The sequence below is a fragment of the Procambarus clarkii genome, chromosome 88 (assembly GCF_040958095.1).
Source record: "Procambarus clarkii isolate CNS0578487 chromosome 88, FALCON_Pclarkii_2.0, whole genome shotgun sequence".
NCBI lineage: Eukaryota > Metazoa > Arthropoda > Malacostraca > Decapoda > Cambaridae > Procambarus > Procambarus clarkii.
This window is the reverse complement of record NC_091237.1, coordinates 15,666,945-15,686,216: the sequence shown is the minus strand read 5'-3', so window position 1 is coordinate 15,686,216 and position 19,272 is coordinate 15,666,945.

Genomic DNA, 19,272 nt, shown 5'->3' with positions numbered 1-19,272 from the left:
ACACCCAGAATACTGCTCTCAGGGGAAGTTTTTTTATTATTATTATTTTTCTACCACAGACGTGGCCAGACATTTACAATGCTAACCAGCATATATACATTTTCTTCTGTCCTCCATGGACAGGGTGAGAGATTTGTCAAACATACAGTTCAGGGATTTATTAAACAATCACAGAAGGTGATCCTAGTGCTTTTAAAATGCTAGGCTAAGCTACATACGTAAATACATAGATACACAGATTTATGTATGCTATCATTGAGTGTTTGATGGGTCTTTTACATAGTCTTGTGTAAATTCTGTTAAGATTTAAGTGGTGAACCTAACCAGGCGCCAGATTCAAGAAGCAGTTACGCAAGCACTTACGAACCTGTACATCTTTTCTCAATCTTTGGCGGCTTTGTTTACAATTATTAAACAGTTAATGAGCTCCAAAGCACCAGGAGGCTGTTTATAACAATAACAACAATTGAATGGGAAGTTTTCATGCTTGCAAACTGTTTAATAAATGTAACCAAAGCCGTCAAAGATTGAGTAAAGATGTACACGTTCGTAAGTGCTTGCATAACTCCTTCGTGAATCTGGATCCAGACTCCTAGTCTTGAAGACGGTCTTGAAAACTGATGCTTCTCCTCCCCTCACACCTCACAACACCCCTTCCCCCTCCCATTTCCTCCTCCCCCTCTTCCCTCACCTTTCTCTCCATCCCTCACCACTGCACCTACCCGTGTCCCCTCACCGGTGGAAACAAAGGTGCCCACCTTAAACAAAAGGTGTTTCAGCCTCGTGGTTTGACAACTATGATTTACGGTCAAAGTTTTATTTGGAGATTTACAGGCAGAGGTCCCTCTCCCCCTCTCACTCTCTCTCACACACACGCACTCTCTCTCTCACTCTTATCTCCAAGTGATATCTAATAATCAAATTTGTGATAAGCGGAGAGTAATGTTTTGCGTGATATCGTGGATTTTGTGTGATATCGTGGAGCGTGCGAGGCTGCGAGTCGCCCTGGACGCTGTAATGTATTCCGTGTGATAGGGAGGGGGGGGGGAGGCGTCCCATTATTCTCCGGCAGATAATCATTTGCTTCTCTGATTTCTGAATTGAATTTACTGGGAAAAATGGTGAGAGTGAAAGCATACTGATGTACGTTAATATCACAGCGGGTGTGTGTGCGTGTGCGTGTGTGTGTGTGTGTGTGTGTGTGTACTCACTTATTTGTGCTTGCAGGATCGAGCATTGGCTCTTGGATCCCGCCTTTCCAGCCATCGGTTGTTTACAGCAATGACTCCTGTCCCTGTCCCTGTGTGTGTGTGCGTGTGTGTGTGTGTGTGTGTGTGTGTGTGTGTGTGTGTGTGTGTGTGTGTGTGTGTGTGTGTGTGTGTGTGTGTGTGTGTGTGTGGGACATACACCGTGACGCAGACACATTCAACATTGTGTAGTCAGAAAGAATACGTGTTCCCCAAAAAATAAATGATTAATGATGTATATTAAAATTGTGCGTATTGTTAGGCGTATAATAAGTTACCGGTAGGTGTTTTTTTTTTTAGTACGGCTGGCAATAATTTATATTTGGGTGAAGTTATATTAGAGAGAAACGTTTCAACCTTAGGAAGTAAACAAAGCTCTCTTCGAGCAAGTATGAGGGTATTGAGTTGTGAGTCTGGACGCCACACCTTGCCAGTGTTGAGGGCTCATGTACTGACCCTCAGCCCGTCCTCCAAACAAAGACCCAAAAGTCCATTCCATCCACCCGCCAACCCGTTTGTTTATGAATGAAAAACGGTTTACACACGACTCACAACTGTTGAAGTTCGAACACTTCCGGAACAATTTGCTGACGAATTTTTTTCGAACCACAACGCTGTAAATGCTTCACCCACGTACTACAAATACAAATAATGGCCAACAGAACCTAAACACCTAACCTAACCTAAACATCTAACCTAACCTATGCCTATATATGCACAATATGCTAATATATTATAACATTTATTTATATTTGAGATCATTCCTATTTTGAATGAACAGTGTGTTAAAATTGGTGAATACGTCTTTGGGGCAGGCCGGTGGATGGAATGGACATATCTCTGAGGACGGGGTTGACTGACCTGTCCCGCCATAACAGGTCGAGAACAGAGACCTGTTCTTCACCTTGTTCCATCTCAACCCTTCTCCCCGCCACTATCTCTATCCGAGGCGTGGAACATTATTTTATTGTTTGTCTGTGTAAATTTATGGTGTTGTGTTGGGTGTTATGACGTAGTTGCCAGACTTATTAATAACCGTCAGTATTTATAGCTCATTTGTTGATACCCAGAACAAAAGTTTGGCCAGCTGTTAATTTTGTCGCCTGTTAGTGTTGACGGACGGGATTGTGACAATAGTATATTCTAACATTAGCGGGCTCTAGTTTGGTGAGTGTTGCTGACAACACCAAAGTTTATTGTTCATGATTGTTTATGCTGGAAAAAACTGTTTTTTTTATACCAGCGACCTCCAATGTATTAACACTAATGGAACCCACATTTTGTTTGACATCTGTCATGAAAACTTTGTGGCGTTCTTCCACGCTGTAATTTATTGATTTTTCCCAAAAATGTTGTAGCTTTATCATGCCTTAAAAAAAAATTAAAATACACGATGACTTTTGGAGCTGGCTTTTCACCCGTTAGCTCTCTGATGCAGTGACTTCTTATATATCAATATATTATGTATATTTTAGAAATTATGAATGTAGTTCCCTTCCACAGCCCGTCACCTGATCGCGTTTTCATCACCTTACACTTGCCGATGTTGAAATTCAGTAGCCATATCCAATTCTACAACTTTTCTCAATCATATTTGAGTATTTTATAATCCTTACCCGTCTCGACTCTTCTCACTAACCTTGTATTATCTACGATCATCCCCCATAACTTGGTCATTAACAAATATAATGGGTCCTAGCATCGATCCCTGAGGAACTCTCCTTATCCTACACCAATCCAACATCTCATCTTTCACAACGGCTCGCTAACTCTTGCCTTATCCATTACCCTTCTCTACTACAGAGAGAGAGTAGTCTCCGTAGAGACTATTACACTGTGTAGTAGTCTCTTATGGTGACCAGACCACACACTAGAAGGTGAAGGGACGACGACGTTTCGGTCCGTCCTGGACCATTCAACAAGTCGATTGTGACTTAGGAATGGTCCAGGACGGACAGAAACGTCGTCGTCCCTTCACCTTCTAGTGTGTGGTCTGGTCAATTCATTTTATAGATATTTTTGGATACTCTTATGTTCGTGTATTCGTTCCTAGCTCTGTTGTACCGTTACCAGTGCTCTTCTCTGCTCTATATCTTCTCCTTCTTCCTGCTTTGTTCTTTGTTCTTCTTGGGATTATCTACTGAACCATAGTTTGTTATATTCCCTCAAACCTCTTACCCTTATTCTTAGTTTGAATCTCTCTTCAGCCTCTTTGCATCTTCATTCTACTTGATTTATTATTTCCTGGACCGTCTTCCCTCCATGTTCTTCTTCTTCTTGAGGGAGCCGGTCGGCCGAGCGGACAGCACGCTGGACTTGTGATCCTGTGGTCCTGGGTTCGATCCCAGGCGCCGGTGAGAAACAATGGGCAGAGTTTCTTTCATCCCATGCCCCTGTTACCTAGCAGTAAAATAGGTACCTGGGTGTTAGTCAGCTGTCACGGGCTGCTTCCTGGGGGTGGAGGCCTGGTCGAGGACCGGGCCGCGGGGACACTAAAAAGCCCTGAAATCATCTCAAGATAACCTCAAGATAACCTCCCACTACACATTACTTAGATACTCTTCATGTAATTTCCTTTTCTGTAATATACTCCCTTTTTCTCTGGGCCTCATGTCCTCTGGTGTTGCTTGTAGTTCAGTCGTATAGTCATGATGAGTGGCTCCTGCTGCGTGGTTATGTTGCCAAGACCTCCATGCAACCCGTTCTCGCACTTTCTTACACTCAATATTGACTTCTTAAATACGTGCATATGTGACATACTAAACATACTAGTTTACCTTGAAAAGCTTCATAGAAAACACCGACCTTACCTAACCTTCTTAGTATGTTAAGATAAGCATCTTATTGCTTCGTAATTACAATTATTACTTAACCTATACCTATAATAGGTTAGGTCCAGTAGGCTTCGTGCATCGCCTTCACCTTGTCTTTTGTGTCAGCCCATATATATATATATATGCTGTGTCAAGAAGTTCCTTTCCATAACTGACACTGATTGTGCACCCTCTTCTTTCCCCCCCCCACCATCTGATATGCATGTGCGCGTGCGCAAGCGTGAGTTCGTGCAGACACGCGCGCAATCTGTTACATTAACATACACCTAACAATTTAAAACCAACTTGACCCCAGCTCTCTCTCTAAAAAAATAAAAAGTCGACTAAAAGTTTGTAATTAAAATAATTTCCCCCACAAGGTGCAGGGGCGTCTCGGCCCCCCCCCCCCCCCACATCTTGACAACCTTCACAATACAATACCTTCACTCCAGGCAATTACAGTCATTATACGACTGTTAATGGCGGCAGACTGACAGTTATTACTATTTACAGGAATAAATACACGAGAATACAGTACAAATATGTTTAACAGATCTTTTCAATAAACTCAGTTCAAAGAGATGCAATCTGAATTAAACGGGACTGAGGCAGACACACAGGCAGAGAGAGAGAGAGAGAGAGAGAGAGAGAGAGAGAGAGAGAGAGAGAGAGAGAGAGAAACAGAGAGACAGAGATACAGAGAGACAGAGATACAGAGAGAGACAGAGATACAGAGAGACAGAGATACAGAGAGAGACAGAGATACAGAAAATCAGAGAGATACAGAGAGAGAGAGAGACTACACCAAACACACCAACACCCCACTTGAAGCATCAACACCACCATAAAAGCCTGGTAAACAGCGCCTTGCTCTAACTCACAACTACACCGGCGCAGATCTTAATGTTATTTCATTACCCAACGAGAGGTGCCTCTTTTTCAGCCAGAAAACGTGTTTATGCCCGCGACTGCTTTATGCTCGCCGGCACCAAACTTCTTGCCAGTCGCGAATTTTAAGGCGCCACTTTTAATTAATAAGTTAAATACTGCATGCGCCAGATGGTTTTGTATTAGTTTTATATTTTGCATGAGATGAATGGTAATGGAGGGTCCGGGAGGCAGGGTGTGTGGAGAGAGGGAGAGAGAGAGAGGGAGGGAGGGAGAGAGAGAGAGATAGAGAGAGAGGACGGTAGAAATAGCCTAAGCTACTAAGCTTTCACCCTTTGAGATGTATTTTCGTGTCTCGATAAACATACTTGAGAGAAATACTTGGTGAGAATCACCAATATTTTCTACTTATTGATTGCTTTCTTCAAGCAATGAAAACTGTTGTTAGCGTCAACATCTTGAGGAAAGGTTACTGATATCATTAGGCTTCACCGCCCATGGCGGACCTCGCGGCCCAGGAGTGACCAACTCGCAATAACAATTATGTGCCTTCAAGGATGACAGACGGACAAACACAAAACAAAAGAGGATCAAAACATCTGATAAAAATAGACGGAGAAGAGGACTAATGGTCAGAACAAACTCCGAGGCCAAAGTCTTCCTTGTTTGGGTTAATGGCACCGTAATGCCGCCATTTTGTGAGTTAGACTTGCTTAGAACTAATCAATGAAAGCGGCGTAAACTACTTATAATTAACGAGTATGAGAAAACAAAGTTGTAAACTTAAATGACTTTCGTTAACATTAAAGTAAAAAATGGCGCACAAGCTTCGTAAAAACAATTGACAATCAAATTATTTTAGAGAATTATCAGTCACAAAAAATATGATATAGGCGAATATAATTCTTATTATCTACAATCTTCAGCACATTTCATTAGCGTTAAATATTATTTTTCGTTCCAGATATATATTCAGAACATACAGCAAGTCCTATGTAAACCGATTCACTCGTATTCCAGCTTAACGAAGTCCAAGCTGCTTTATTATATCGTCTATACTCTTGTTTATATTTTGATCCAAGTATAAACTCCTGAAAACAAGTATAGAGCTTTGGCAGCCAATTACGTCAGGTGATCTTTCACCTGTATCTTATTATATTCTCTACACTCTCATAAAGGCCCACATGATCCACTAAACTGTGTATCTGGTTCACCACGCACGCTACACTACCCAAGGGTTTGGCGATTGATATATTGGCTCTGGTAGCCTCAGTATGATGCTTCATATTGTGTGGGGGTTTGCTTACTGTGTCCCTTCCTATCTGTGTCCCCCTAACCTCTCTCTCTCTCTCTCTCTCTCTCTCTCTCTCTCTCTCTCTCTCTCGCTCTCTCTCTCTCTCTCTCTCTCTCTCGCTCTCTCTCTCTCTCTCTCTCTCTCTCTCTCACCAACTACAACCACTCTAGTGGCGAAAAATGTTTGGTCCTGCACTTCCAAGCTCTCACTTTAATCCCCTCCCCCTACACACACACACCCACACACACACACACACACACACACACCCACACACACACACACATATACACACACACACCCACACCCACACACACACATACACACACACACCCACACCCACACACACACATACACACACATACACACACACACACACACCTTTATATATTAGCATACCGTGGCAGCAGTATTTCTTATAGACAAGCTACTGAATATGACAGAGTGAGATCAATGATTCCAGCACGAATCTCCTATATTTTCCTCGTGTTTTTCTTCCCTTCAGAAGAAACTTGAAATATTAACTCTCCAAAAGTTCATTTTACAATGTTATTATGACCTGACGCTAAGAGATGAGTTTCATTGACATTTGTCAACAGTATCAAGGGCACAGTTCATTGTTGTTGTTGTTGTTAAAGTGGATGCACAGTTGAAGTTGTTTGTTGTTATAGATTCAGCTGCTTGGAACAAGTTCCAAGTAGCACGGGCTATGGTGAGCCCGTACATAGTTGAAGTGGATACAAGTGTTAAAGTAGCGGGATATGTAGCTTGGGTGAGGTGATTGTGAAGCACCTTACTTGTGAGCCAATAGATGAATTATCAATTGACCTATTGGCCCACATATGTAATTACACATTACCAATCCCCATATGTCTCCATGAAGACCAGGGCTGTATGTTAGATGTTTCAACTTGCTTAGCTAAATGAATTGTGGGGTTCAGTCCCTGAGCCCATTATGTGCCTCTGTAACCCTTTCCACTACCGCCCACAAGATGGGTATGGGGTGCATAATAAATGAACTAAACTAACTAAAACTCACCGTGTTCTCGAAGATGACAGGTTGGTATCTGGTGTTGTTGTTTCAGATTCAGCTACTCAGAACGAAGTGTCCATGTAGCACGGGCTATGGTGAGCCCGCAAAGCTATCTGGTGTCTGCTGACTGTTGATATAGTAGGCTAAGTTGGCCTGAGGTGTAATACCTCCCCAATGTTCAATTTATTGTCGTTGTATCTGTCGATTGTTTGGGGATTTATCAAGGGTGATCTGTTCCTTAATGGGGCCTTGCTGTTTGTGCAATGTTAGGCGCCTTGGAAGAAATGTTGTTGTCTTGCCTATATATTGGGACAGGTATGGACTAACAGCCCCCAAGTAGGCATGTGAAGGCATAGACGACATTCGTCTCTTTCAAGAGGTTATGTTTGGTGTCAGAATAGTTTTTCTATGAGCAACTTGGCTGTCTTCTTTTTCTAATTATATATAAAATATTTTTTTTAACCTGAAAAGGGTACCACCTATGGTGCAAATGTAGGGACCCATAGCCTCTTAGAAGAAAATAAAGAGTACTCAGAGAAGACCTTGTGGATCCTCACTGAACACTGATATTTTCTTATATATTTTCGTATATGTATGTATATATATTCCACTTTATTTACCTCTGCCCGAAACGCTATACGTGCTGCTGGCTTTACAAGAATGTAAAACTTCACGTCTCTGTACTCTCATAAACCCAATGTATCTTCTTCTATGTAAATAAATAAATAAATAAATAAATATTTGATTAAAATGGCATTACACAAAAAGGGTTTCAACATTGGTTACATGCAAGGTACAAGGCTACTTGTCACAAGTTGTAGAGCTCCTCCAGCTCCTCAGATGGCGGGCAGGAACCATGGATGCAGTGAGCATTTCCCCTCTGGATCGCCACACTAAGGCGCTGAAAGAGGAAATTGGCGGCTCTAGGGTCTCTTGTTGTTTCAATTGGCTTAGAACCCAGTTCCTTCAAAAAACTTTGTTCAAAAAACTTTGTTGAAAAAGAGGCCCCTTTTTTGTACACGTTATTTTACTTTATATATAATATATATGTATATTATATTATGTGTGTGTGTGTGTCTGTACATGTTTTCATACCAAAATACTTAACAATATCGCTTTGATGTTCTTCCTTCAACCTTCCTCTCCTAAGTTTTTCTCCCGCAGCCAATCAGAGCCCCAAGCAGCAGTAATTACAACTTTATCCTTCTCCATCCCTGGACCCCCCCCCCCCCACCTCCCCCTCCCAACACCTGCTAGCCTCTGGGTCTAGGATCAAACTTCCGCTCCCGCCTTTCTCAGTCAGTCTCTCAGTCTCCCTCCCTCCTGTGTACAAGACGCGCCGTTTTCTATGGAGTCCCTCACCCGTCTGACTTTCCCGGACTCTATGATTACCTTCATTCTTTTAGTCTTTAATTTTGGTTTCATTCAACTTTAACTACCAGTTTCTTAACGACTTCTTAGTGCCACTTTATGCTCTTGGTTCGTGTCATTGTCCAATTCCGCTACTTTCCTTAACGCATTGTTAAGAGGCATTTTGCGTGGTCATCAAAGGAGTTTACAAATCACCTGTTGTGACATTAGACCTATCCTTCGGTTTGGTTTAATTTAGTAGGCCTACGCTATACCTGGGTGTGCTTTATAACTAGTAAGTCATAATATACTGGGGCTGAAAGTTCTTGTTAGGTTAAATTGCTCATTGAGTTTAGTTCATTTATTATGTACCCCATGCCCATCCTGTGGGTGGTAGTGGACTCCCATACCCATCCTGTGGGTGGTAGAGGACTCCCATACCCATCCTGTGGGTGGTGGTGGACTCCCATACCCATCCTGTGGGTGGTAGTGGACTCCCATACCCATCCTGTGGGTGGTAGAGGACCCCCATAGCCATCCTGTGGGTGGTAGAGGACCCCCATACTCATCCAGTGGGTGGTAGAGGACCCCCATACCCATCCTGTGGGTGGTAGTGGATCCCATACCCATCCTGTGGGTGGTAGTGGACCCCATACCCATCATGTGGGTGGTAGTGGACCCCATACCCATCCTGTGGGTGGTAGTGGACCCCCATACCCATCCTGTGGGTGGTAGTGGATCCCATACCCATCCTGTGGGTGGTAGTGGGGCACATACCCATCCTGTGGATGGTAGTGGACCCCCATACCCCATCCTGTGGGTGGTAGTGGACCCCATACCCATCCTGTGGATGGTAGTGGACCCCCATACCCCATCCTGTGGATGGTAGTGGACCCCATACCCATCCTGTGGGTGGTAGTAGACCCCATACCCATCCTGTGGGTGGTAGTGGATCCCATACCCATCCTGTGAGTGGTAGTGGATCCCATACCCATCCTGTGGGTGGTAGTGGATCCCATACCCATCCTGTGGGTGGTAGTGGATCCCATACCCATCCTGTGGGCGGTAGTGGACCCCATACCCATCCTGTGGGTGGTAGTGGACCCCATACCCATCCTGTGGGTAGTAGTGGACCCCATACCCATCCTGTGGGTGGTAGTGGACCCCATACCCATCCTGTGGGTGGTAGTGGATCCCATACCCATCCTGTGGGTGGTAGTGGATCCCATACCCATCATGTGGGTGGTAGTGGACCCCATACCCATCATGTGGGTGGTAGTGGACCCCATACCCATCCTATGGGTGGTAGTGGATCCCATACCCATCCTGTGGGTGGTAGTGGACCCCATACCCATCCTGTGGGTGGTAGTGGACCCCATACCCATCCTGTGGGTGGTAGTGGATCCCATACCCATCCTGTGGGTGGTAGTGGACCCCCATACCCCATCCTGTGGGTGGTAGTGGACCCCATACCCATCCTGTGGATGGTAGTGGACCCCCATACCCCATCCTGTGGATGATAGTGGACCCCCATACCCCATCCTGTGGGTGGTAGTGGACCCCATACCCATCCTGTGGATGGTAGTGGACCCCCATACCCCATCCTGTGGATGGTAGTGGACCCCATACCCATCCTGTGGGTGGTAGTGGACCCCATACCCATCCTGTGGGTGGTAGTGGACCCCATACCCATCCCGTGGGTGGTAGTGGACCCCATACCCATCCTGTGGGTGGTAGTGGACCCCATACCCATCCTGTGGGTGGTAGTGGACCCCCATACCCCATCCTGTGGGTGGTAGTGGACCCCATACCCATCCTGTGGGTGGTAGTGGCTCCCATACCCATCCCGTGGGTGGTAGTGGACCCCATACCCATCCTGTGGGTGGTAGTGGACCCCATACCCATCCTGTGGGTGGTAGTGGACCCCATACCCCATCCTGTGGGTGGTAGTGGACCCCATACCCATCCTGTGGGTGGTAGTGGATCCCATACCCATCCTGTGGGTGGTAGTGGTCCCCATACCCATCCTGTGGGTGGTAGTGGACCCCATACCCATCCTGTGGATGGTAGTGGACCCCATACCCATCCTGTGGGTGGTAGTGGACCCCATACCCATCCTGTGGGTGGTAGTGGACCCCATACCCATCCTGTGGATGGTAGTGGACCCCATACCCATCCTGTGGATGGTAGTGGACCCCATACCCATCCTGTGGGTGGTAATGATGCCCCTTTTTGTGGATAACAAGGATATCACAATTAATGAAACTAACATCATCTTGACCTTAAGAGACCAAACAAGTTTTTACACAGGCGCGTGGTTCCCTTTCTTTTGCCTGAATAAACATTTTAAATTTTGAATTTGAATTTTTTCCATTATGGCAACTGAATTTTATTTCCCAACTGTCGATTTAACGATGACCCCACGATGGCAACAGCCGAGGCTGACACCCCACAAAAGTTGCCGCCGCCTCCTAGGAATCTATTTACTACTATAGCAGCAAGGTAAACAGACGCATTGGGTGTAAGTAAACGTGCCCAAACATCTCGCCCTGCACGAGAACCTGGGACCTATCGGTTGTACTCATCTAGTTGTGCTTGCGGGGGTTGAGCTCTGGCTCTTTGGTCCCACCTCTCCACTGTCAATCAACCACATGCTGATGGAAAGGCGGGAGATAAACCAAAGCCTCACCTTTTCCACCTCATTAATGGGGAAATACCCCGATAGATCCCAATGCAGTTCCTCAGACTGTTGCTTACTTGTAATAATGAGACGATTCCTCGTCAGTGAATGACTGGGTTCCATTGTACATGTTCATTGTACATTGTTTCTGCCCGAAACGCTGCGCGTACTAGTGGCTTTACAAGAATGTAATCACTATGCTATGTAGCCTCACAAACCCAATGAACCATTTTGTATATATATATATATATATATATATATATATATATATATATATATATATATATATATATATATATATATATATATATGAGAGAGAGAGAGAGAGAGAGAGAGAGAGAGAGAGAGAGAGAGAGAGAGAGAGAGAGAGAGAGAGAGAGAGAGAGAGAGAGAGAGAGAGAGAGAGAGAGAGAGAGAGAATATTGAATTATAAATGACACACCAGTTATTGATTAGTACAAACGGTACGCCTTCTATCAAATTATGACCTCTTGAAATATACAAGTTTATCACTCAGAATGTTCAGTATTATGCTTACCGTTTGTGATGTGTGTCTATATATATACATGAACACGTTGTACTGAACGGAGTGAGAATAGCTTGAGCTACCTCATCCCTTTGTGTGTGTTTATACCTCAATAAACTTATTCTAATTTCAAATCAATTTCAATGACCTCATGTCTTGGTACTCACACACACACACATACAGCTGGCAGCCAGGCTTGGAGAATGAAGTAAATAACCAATAATCCAGGCAGCTCCTTCACACTCGGTCTGAATTGCTGTTGAATTCCAAAAGCGACCATAAAACGGCTCATTAACAATGTCTGGCATCGACTGCTGCCCCAGAAAGGTCATGCTTGTGTGGCAGAGCACTCTACTCCCCGCCTGCCAGCTCTGCACAATATACTTCTTATCGACAACCAAATCTCCATAGGACTGGGTCCTAGGCTAACTCCCGATACAAAATGACGCAGCCTATGATCTAAAATTGAATTGGTCCTGTTTACAAGAAGGACTGGAAGGACAAGGGAATTAAGAAGGGAAAAATGTTAGACAGGAGGAAGGTTAATATAAAATTTTCCCGAAAAGGTTCAAAAGGCTTAACAGAAAAGGTTCAAAATTCGCAGAGCATCATCATGGTATAGCGCTCTCGCTCTGAGACCCCAAACAAAGGATGCGTGGTACTAGTAAAGGTATGGCTGACACACGACTTAAAGTCTCAAATTGACTATCAGGTCACGTGTCCTGCTAAACAGTGTCGATGGATATGACGTCAAAGCTCTAGCAGCTGCCATCTTGTTTGAACGAAATACATAAGATATGAGTATAGCCTAATATTAACCTCGTTACACAAGTTTATACATCTTAACATATAAAATAGTCACCGGCAAGTCCTTCACGCAGGGCGTGGGTGAGTATGGCTCTCAGAGAAGGTAATGTTACAAGGACAAGACGGTTATTGTAACACTTGGACCTGGGCATACCAGAGAAGGACCCCAAATGTCAATGGTTCACGTGAACCAAATAGTTCAAATGTGAACCCTTGTTTACATTTCCGTACACAGTGTGTGGATTTAAGTAACTTTCCTTTGTACTCCGCCTGTCTTCGTTTTAGACATAATGAGATCTGTCTGTTTTTCCTTGTGTGTTCTTGCCTACATGTGCTTGAGAATAGGAACCATTAGCTCTTACGCCCGCCCCTTAAAGTCTATTCACATTTCTACCACTATGCAGGCGATGAGTCACAATAACGTGGCTAAAGTATGTTGACCAGACTACACACTAGAAGGTGAAGGGACGACGACGTTTCGGTTCGTCCTGGACCATTCTCAAGACAATCGACTTGAGAATGGTCCAGGACGGACCGAAACGTCATCGTCCCTTCACCTTCTAGTGTGTGGTCTGGTCAACTTTCTACCACTACCTCTACATACTGTTTTCCTAACACCAGAGACCAATACATAACGGCAGAAAATAAACCAATATAATTATCCCTCTCAATCTCCTGTCCTGAACGTTCTTCAAGCCTCCACAATTCTCTCCCCTCGCTACCTACTCTCTCTCCTACCACTATTCCCTTCCCCTTACCCTCTCTCCTACCACCATTCCCCTCCCCTTACCCCTCTCCTCTCCTCTCGCCAAAGCCCGTGTTTGAGCAGTGTCAACAACAAGGAATTATTGGGTAGTCAGGCTCAGGGTAACTCAATATCCTCGTGTCACACGCCACTAATATGCCGGGATGGGGGGTGGACAGGGTGCTAAGGGCCCGGGGATGGGATGGGTAAGGGGGGTGTTGGATGTGGTGGTGGAGGAAGAGGACCGGAAGGATAGGAGGAACAAGAAGGGGGAAAATGTAAGATTGGAGGAAGGGTTAACAAACAATTACTCAAAAATACGAACAGCAAAACATGTTCGTATCTTTCCATTGGTCCATTATATATATGGAATTGGGATATATATATACGAAGCCTTCGTCTATCAACACCCACATATGTTGACATACACGTGAAGAACCTCTCTCACACCCACCTGGCAACAGAGAGCAAGCTTAGCTTAGCTGCCAAACATTGGTCGTATCAGCAAGGCGGACAGCACGCCTACTGTTTCACTGTATTCAGCATTTCTACAACTTTTTCTCCAATTTAACCCCACATCTTTCGCCGCATTAAACCAGGGGTTTGAGGCCCAGGGGGAGGGGGGGAGGTTCAGGGGGAGTGGTAAGAGAAGGGGGGATCCAGGTCCTGCTGGAGGATATAACCATATATGCCTGCTCAGGGCCCCATTTTCAACTTATTCATTGTGCCGAGGTGTTGCAGGAGGCTGTGTGTCCCCCGAGTCTCACCCCTTCCCCTTTCTCTCCCCTTTCCCCATCCCCTTCCCCCTTCCCTTCCCCTCCCTTCCCTCACAGTCAAGTCATGCTGCCCACTGTGCAATTGGGCACAGGCCCAAGACCTAATCGAATATAATAGCCTTGGAGCGTTATTTCAATAACCAAGTAAATAATTATAAAATTAAAATGAATACTGAACACAAGGTGAACAAATGGTGAACTTCGCTGTTCAGCAATATCATAAAGGGGGAGAATCTCGACTATTTACTCCTGGTTAATACTGCCACGGATTATTTTACAAAAAAATCCGTTGTGCACTGAATTACAATTATCGATTCATGAACAGACATACATTATTCACGTAATAATTACCTTCAAGTTCTGCGTCATGTTGCCACATTACCCAATGGTCTAGTGTTCTGATTCGACTAGGATCAGGATCGACTGATCCTGATCCTAGTCGATCGAGTGTTCGAGTGTTCTGATTCGACTAGGATCAGTGAAAAAGGATGGCGTCACCACCAAAATGTAAAATATGCGAGTAATTCACTTACCTGAACTTGGTGGAGGTTGAGGCTCCGCCATGCGTGGTGCCAGACGGTCTACAAGACAGTTTACAAGACGGTATACCTGTCACGGGGCCTTTCTTCATCAATGGTGGAAATGATAAAGCGACTTGCCCTCGGCGGTAGACGGTTCTGTCAACGCGTCCCAGCCCGACTGGCAATATCTTCTCGTGTATAACGGCAGCTGGTAGACAATATTCGAGCAACAAGCACTCCATAATACGAGGTCAGAAAGCAGAGTCACATAAACAGTCTTCACTATGTAAACTGGACGAGCAGGGAGGCGGCCCCCCTCTTGACCCTCGGGGCAGCCGCCCGCCACTGAGGACAGCGTTGCCAGGCAAAGTGTAAACTAATTGTTAACGAAATTATTAATTTCGTATTAATTCCAATTCTTACTTATGAATTTAAACATTGATTATTTATTAAGCTATCAGGTACTGCATAATGTTATAGCACTACCTCGAACGAAAAATGAAAAAGGGGGTAAGAGCCTAATTATGGTGGTAACATCGGGCGAGAATTTACATCTTTTTAATGTTGATCGTTTTATAAACTCGTCTAACTAGAGCAATCATATTATTTTTCAATATTAAACAAACGAGAATATATCTCTGGTGATACAGTTAAATGGCAATATAAAGTATGTTAATCAAGTTTTGGCGACGAATAGAAACTAGAGAATTATCTTAATATGCCCACAACAACTTACCCCCACAACAAGGAGCATAGCAGCCCGTCCTCAGTCTATCCATCCAGTGGTTGACCGCAAAAACGCATTATTAAATTTTAACATGACTGTTCATTCAAAATAAGAATTTTATCATATATAAATAAATATTATTATTATATATTACCATACTGTGCATTTTTAGGCATTGGTTAGGATAAATTAGGTGTTGCTGTTGTTGATTTAGGGGTGACGACGATCGAGGGATCGGAGCGTCCCGGCGTACCCGTGAAGGGTTAATTGCGAAGCCTAATGGCCGAAATGAATGGCACCTGTCGGTGGAAACAAATGTGTCTCGCGGCCAATAAACACACAGATGGGCAGGTAGATGATTGGGGTGCCCCAAAGGAGGCAATCACCGGCCTCACCCCACATACTGGGAAGTAAAACTAAAAACTAGGTCCCCAAACTAAAACACAAAAAGTGATCCAGTGTTCTTCAGCAGAGCAGTAGGCGGCCACCCACCAAGTCTGAGGGCACACCTGGAGCCCACTAACTCCCGGCACTCTTCGGCCAAGCCGGCGCCGGATACCGTCACCCCGCCTGAAGAACTAGCCAGAAAAAAACATTCAAGATCTACTAACTATCCTGTGACCCAAGGCGATATGTGAGGCAGGCGTCGCAACAATCCGGACCGTTGAATAGGAACGCCAAACTGCAGTATAAAAATCCAAAATCGCGAGCCGGCGGCCCCCAGGTGGAGCAGGTGTCCAGACGTCCGCTCGTCGTCAAGGTTGAACCAGGAGTCGCGTTAGGTTAGGTGTTTAGGTTATGTTGGCGATTATTTACATTTTTAGTACATGCAGCCCGTCCTCCAAACAAAGACCCAAAAGTGATTCCATGCACCCGCCAAACCCCCTATTTATGAATGAAACACGGTTCGGTTTACACACGACTCACAACTGATTTCATTCGAACACTTCTGGAACAAGTGCTTCGCTGACGAATTTTGTTCGAACCACAACGCTGTAAATGCTTCACCTGCGTATTACAAATACAAATAATCGCCAACAGAACCTAAACACCTAACCTAACCTATGCCTATATATACACAATATATTATAATATTTATTTATATTTGAGAAAATTCCCGTTATGAATGAACAGCATATTAAAATTTATGAATGCGTCTGTGGAGTCGACCGCTGGATGAAATGGACTTGAGTCGAGGATGAGTTGATATGTGGGTGAAGCATTTACAGCGTTGTGGTTCGAACAAAGGTCGTCAGCGAAGCACTTGTTCCGGAAGTGTTCGGACGTCATCAGTTGTGAGTCGTGTAAATCGTTTTTCATTCATAAACAAGGGGTTTGGTGGGTGTATGGAATCACTTTTGTCCTTTGATTATGAGGACGGGCTGAGTAGTAGACAAAGTGTTCTAGAGACAAGTGAACCCCGAGGAGCCAATGGCATCTTGCACCCCGGCCTCATCAACAAAGGCCAAATACTCACTGAACCAGCCGCCAAACCGCCAGTTTATGAATGAAAAACGGTTTGCTCACGATTCGCCAACCTGTCCTCAGGCTAGGCTCGTCCAGGCGGCTGTCAAACTCTTTAAGATACATTCGTCGCTAAAATGGATGAATGTGTTTTGGGTGCGGTCGCCGCTTGGACGAGCCTGATCTGAGGATAGGTTACCGTTGTCTGCCAAGGTAGACATTGTTACGCCTTACAGGTATCCTTCCCGAAAATTATTAACTAAATAGTTTATTATTAAAAGTATAAACTAAATTGTTTATGAAGTACAGTTGGCTTCGTTCTCGACTCATAATCGGGGATCCCAGGTTCAATTTCCAGGGGTGACAGAAATGGTTGGGCACATTTCCTGTCACCTAATGCACTGTTCACCTAGCAGCAAATTTATTTATTTGTTTTTTTATTTACTTATTTATACAAGAGTCCTTACATTCTTGTACAGCCACTAGCACGCATAGCGTTTCAGGCAAGTCCTAAATCTTAAGTTTTCAAATTCAAATGTTTATTCAGGTAAAGTACATACATACAAGGTGTGATACAAATATTGATGGATTTATAGATAGAGCTAGTACATACAATGCCTAAAGCCATTATTACGCAAAGCGTTTCGGGCAGGAAAAACACTAAAGACTAAAACTTAATACTAATTGAGATTAAAGTATAAATTGTGTTTAGAAAATATAAAAATAAAAAAGGGGGGAACATGGCAGAAAAACAGCAAAAATACAATTTGGTCGACAAATTGAATTCTTTCAAAATTTTCAATTCAAATTTGAAAAAGACAAATTTTCACACACACACATCCCCAGGACGCAGCCTGTAGCAGCTGTCTAACTCCCAGGTATCTATATACTGCTAGGCGAACAGGTGCATCAGGGTGAAAGAAACTGCCCGTTTGTTTCCCCCTCCGCCGGGGATCGAACCCGAACCCTAAGGACTACGAACACCGAGCCCTGTCAACTCAGCCGTCAGGACTCCCTTTTACAACTTAGGTGTTCAGGAGTCAGTTCTGTGGTTGTATGCTGGGAAGAGTCAGTAGTTCGACCTTCAATGCACTTTGATACAAGCTTAAAGTATATATATATATATATATATATATATATATATATATATATATATATATATATATATACCAGGTTTCCAGTTCCTGGCAAAACGAACTTAATTTTGGTAAGAACAATTACTAGTAGATTTTTATTAGTTAACCTTTAAATATTTCATTTTCTTTACCACCGTTTTTACAGAAAACGTATCTCGGCGGTTTCTTAGATGGTAGACTATTACTATTGTAAACAATACATAAATGTAATGATAATTCATGTTTCGGGGGACAAAGTGTTATGCTTATATCGAGGTCGCCCCTAGAGTCGAATTTTTTACCTCCTCCCAGGATACAACCCCAAATTAACTGAAAAAAAAACTCCTGTTTACTATTAAATTGAGAGGCGCATTGGGTGATAGGAAATGCGCCCAAACATTTCAGCCCAGGATTTGAACCCAGAATTCCTGATTATGAGTCGAGAACGAACCCGACTGTATTACTTAGTTTTATTATTATTTTATTTTTTATTTTTTTAGATATATACAAGAGTTGTTACATTCTTGTACAGCCACTAGTACGCGTAGCGTTTCGGGCAAGTCCTTAATCCTACGGTCGCTGGAATACGATCCCCTGCCGCGAAGAATCGTTTTTTCATCCAAGTACACATTTTACTGTTGCGTTAAACAGAGGCTACAGTTAAGGAATTGCGCCAAGTAAATCCTCCCCGGCCAGGATACGAACCCATGACATAGCGCTCGCGGAACGCCAGGCGAGTGTCTTACCACTACACCACGGAGACTGTCAAGTGTTGTGTTGGAACTTCCTTAGCTAAACGAATATTCATTATAGAACTCATTTGTGCGCGTCATTGCCTGCATGTTATTCATATATCATTACCTGCCTGTAAGACTATGCGTGCTAGTGGTTTTACAAGACTGCAAGAACTCTTGTATATAATAATTAAAAAAATAGCTTGGATCATCAGTGATTACAACTTCGAACCACAGAAATGAGCCCTGATATCGGAGATTCGAATCCTGGTAACGTCTTAAAGAGTTATTAGTGATTTACAGGCTTGGGGACCATTCAAGCTGTCCTCCATCCCTTTACCCCCCCCCTCCCTATTCTCGCAGAAAATGTACTATTAAGAAATAATGAAGCAATCTGGGTCTCTTATCCCTCCATATTTCGTCCTCGATTGTATCGATATATTCTTGAGACGCTCCCTACTAATGATGGGTTGTTGATGTTGAGCATTAGAAACAACAATAGAAGTGACCAATGTACTGAAAATGAGAATATGCATATTTTATTTTTGTAAGCAA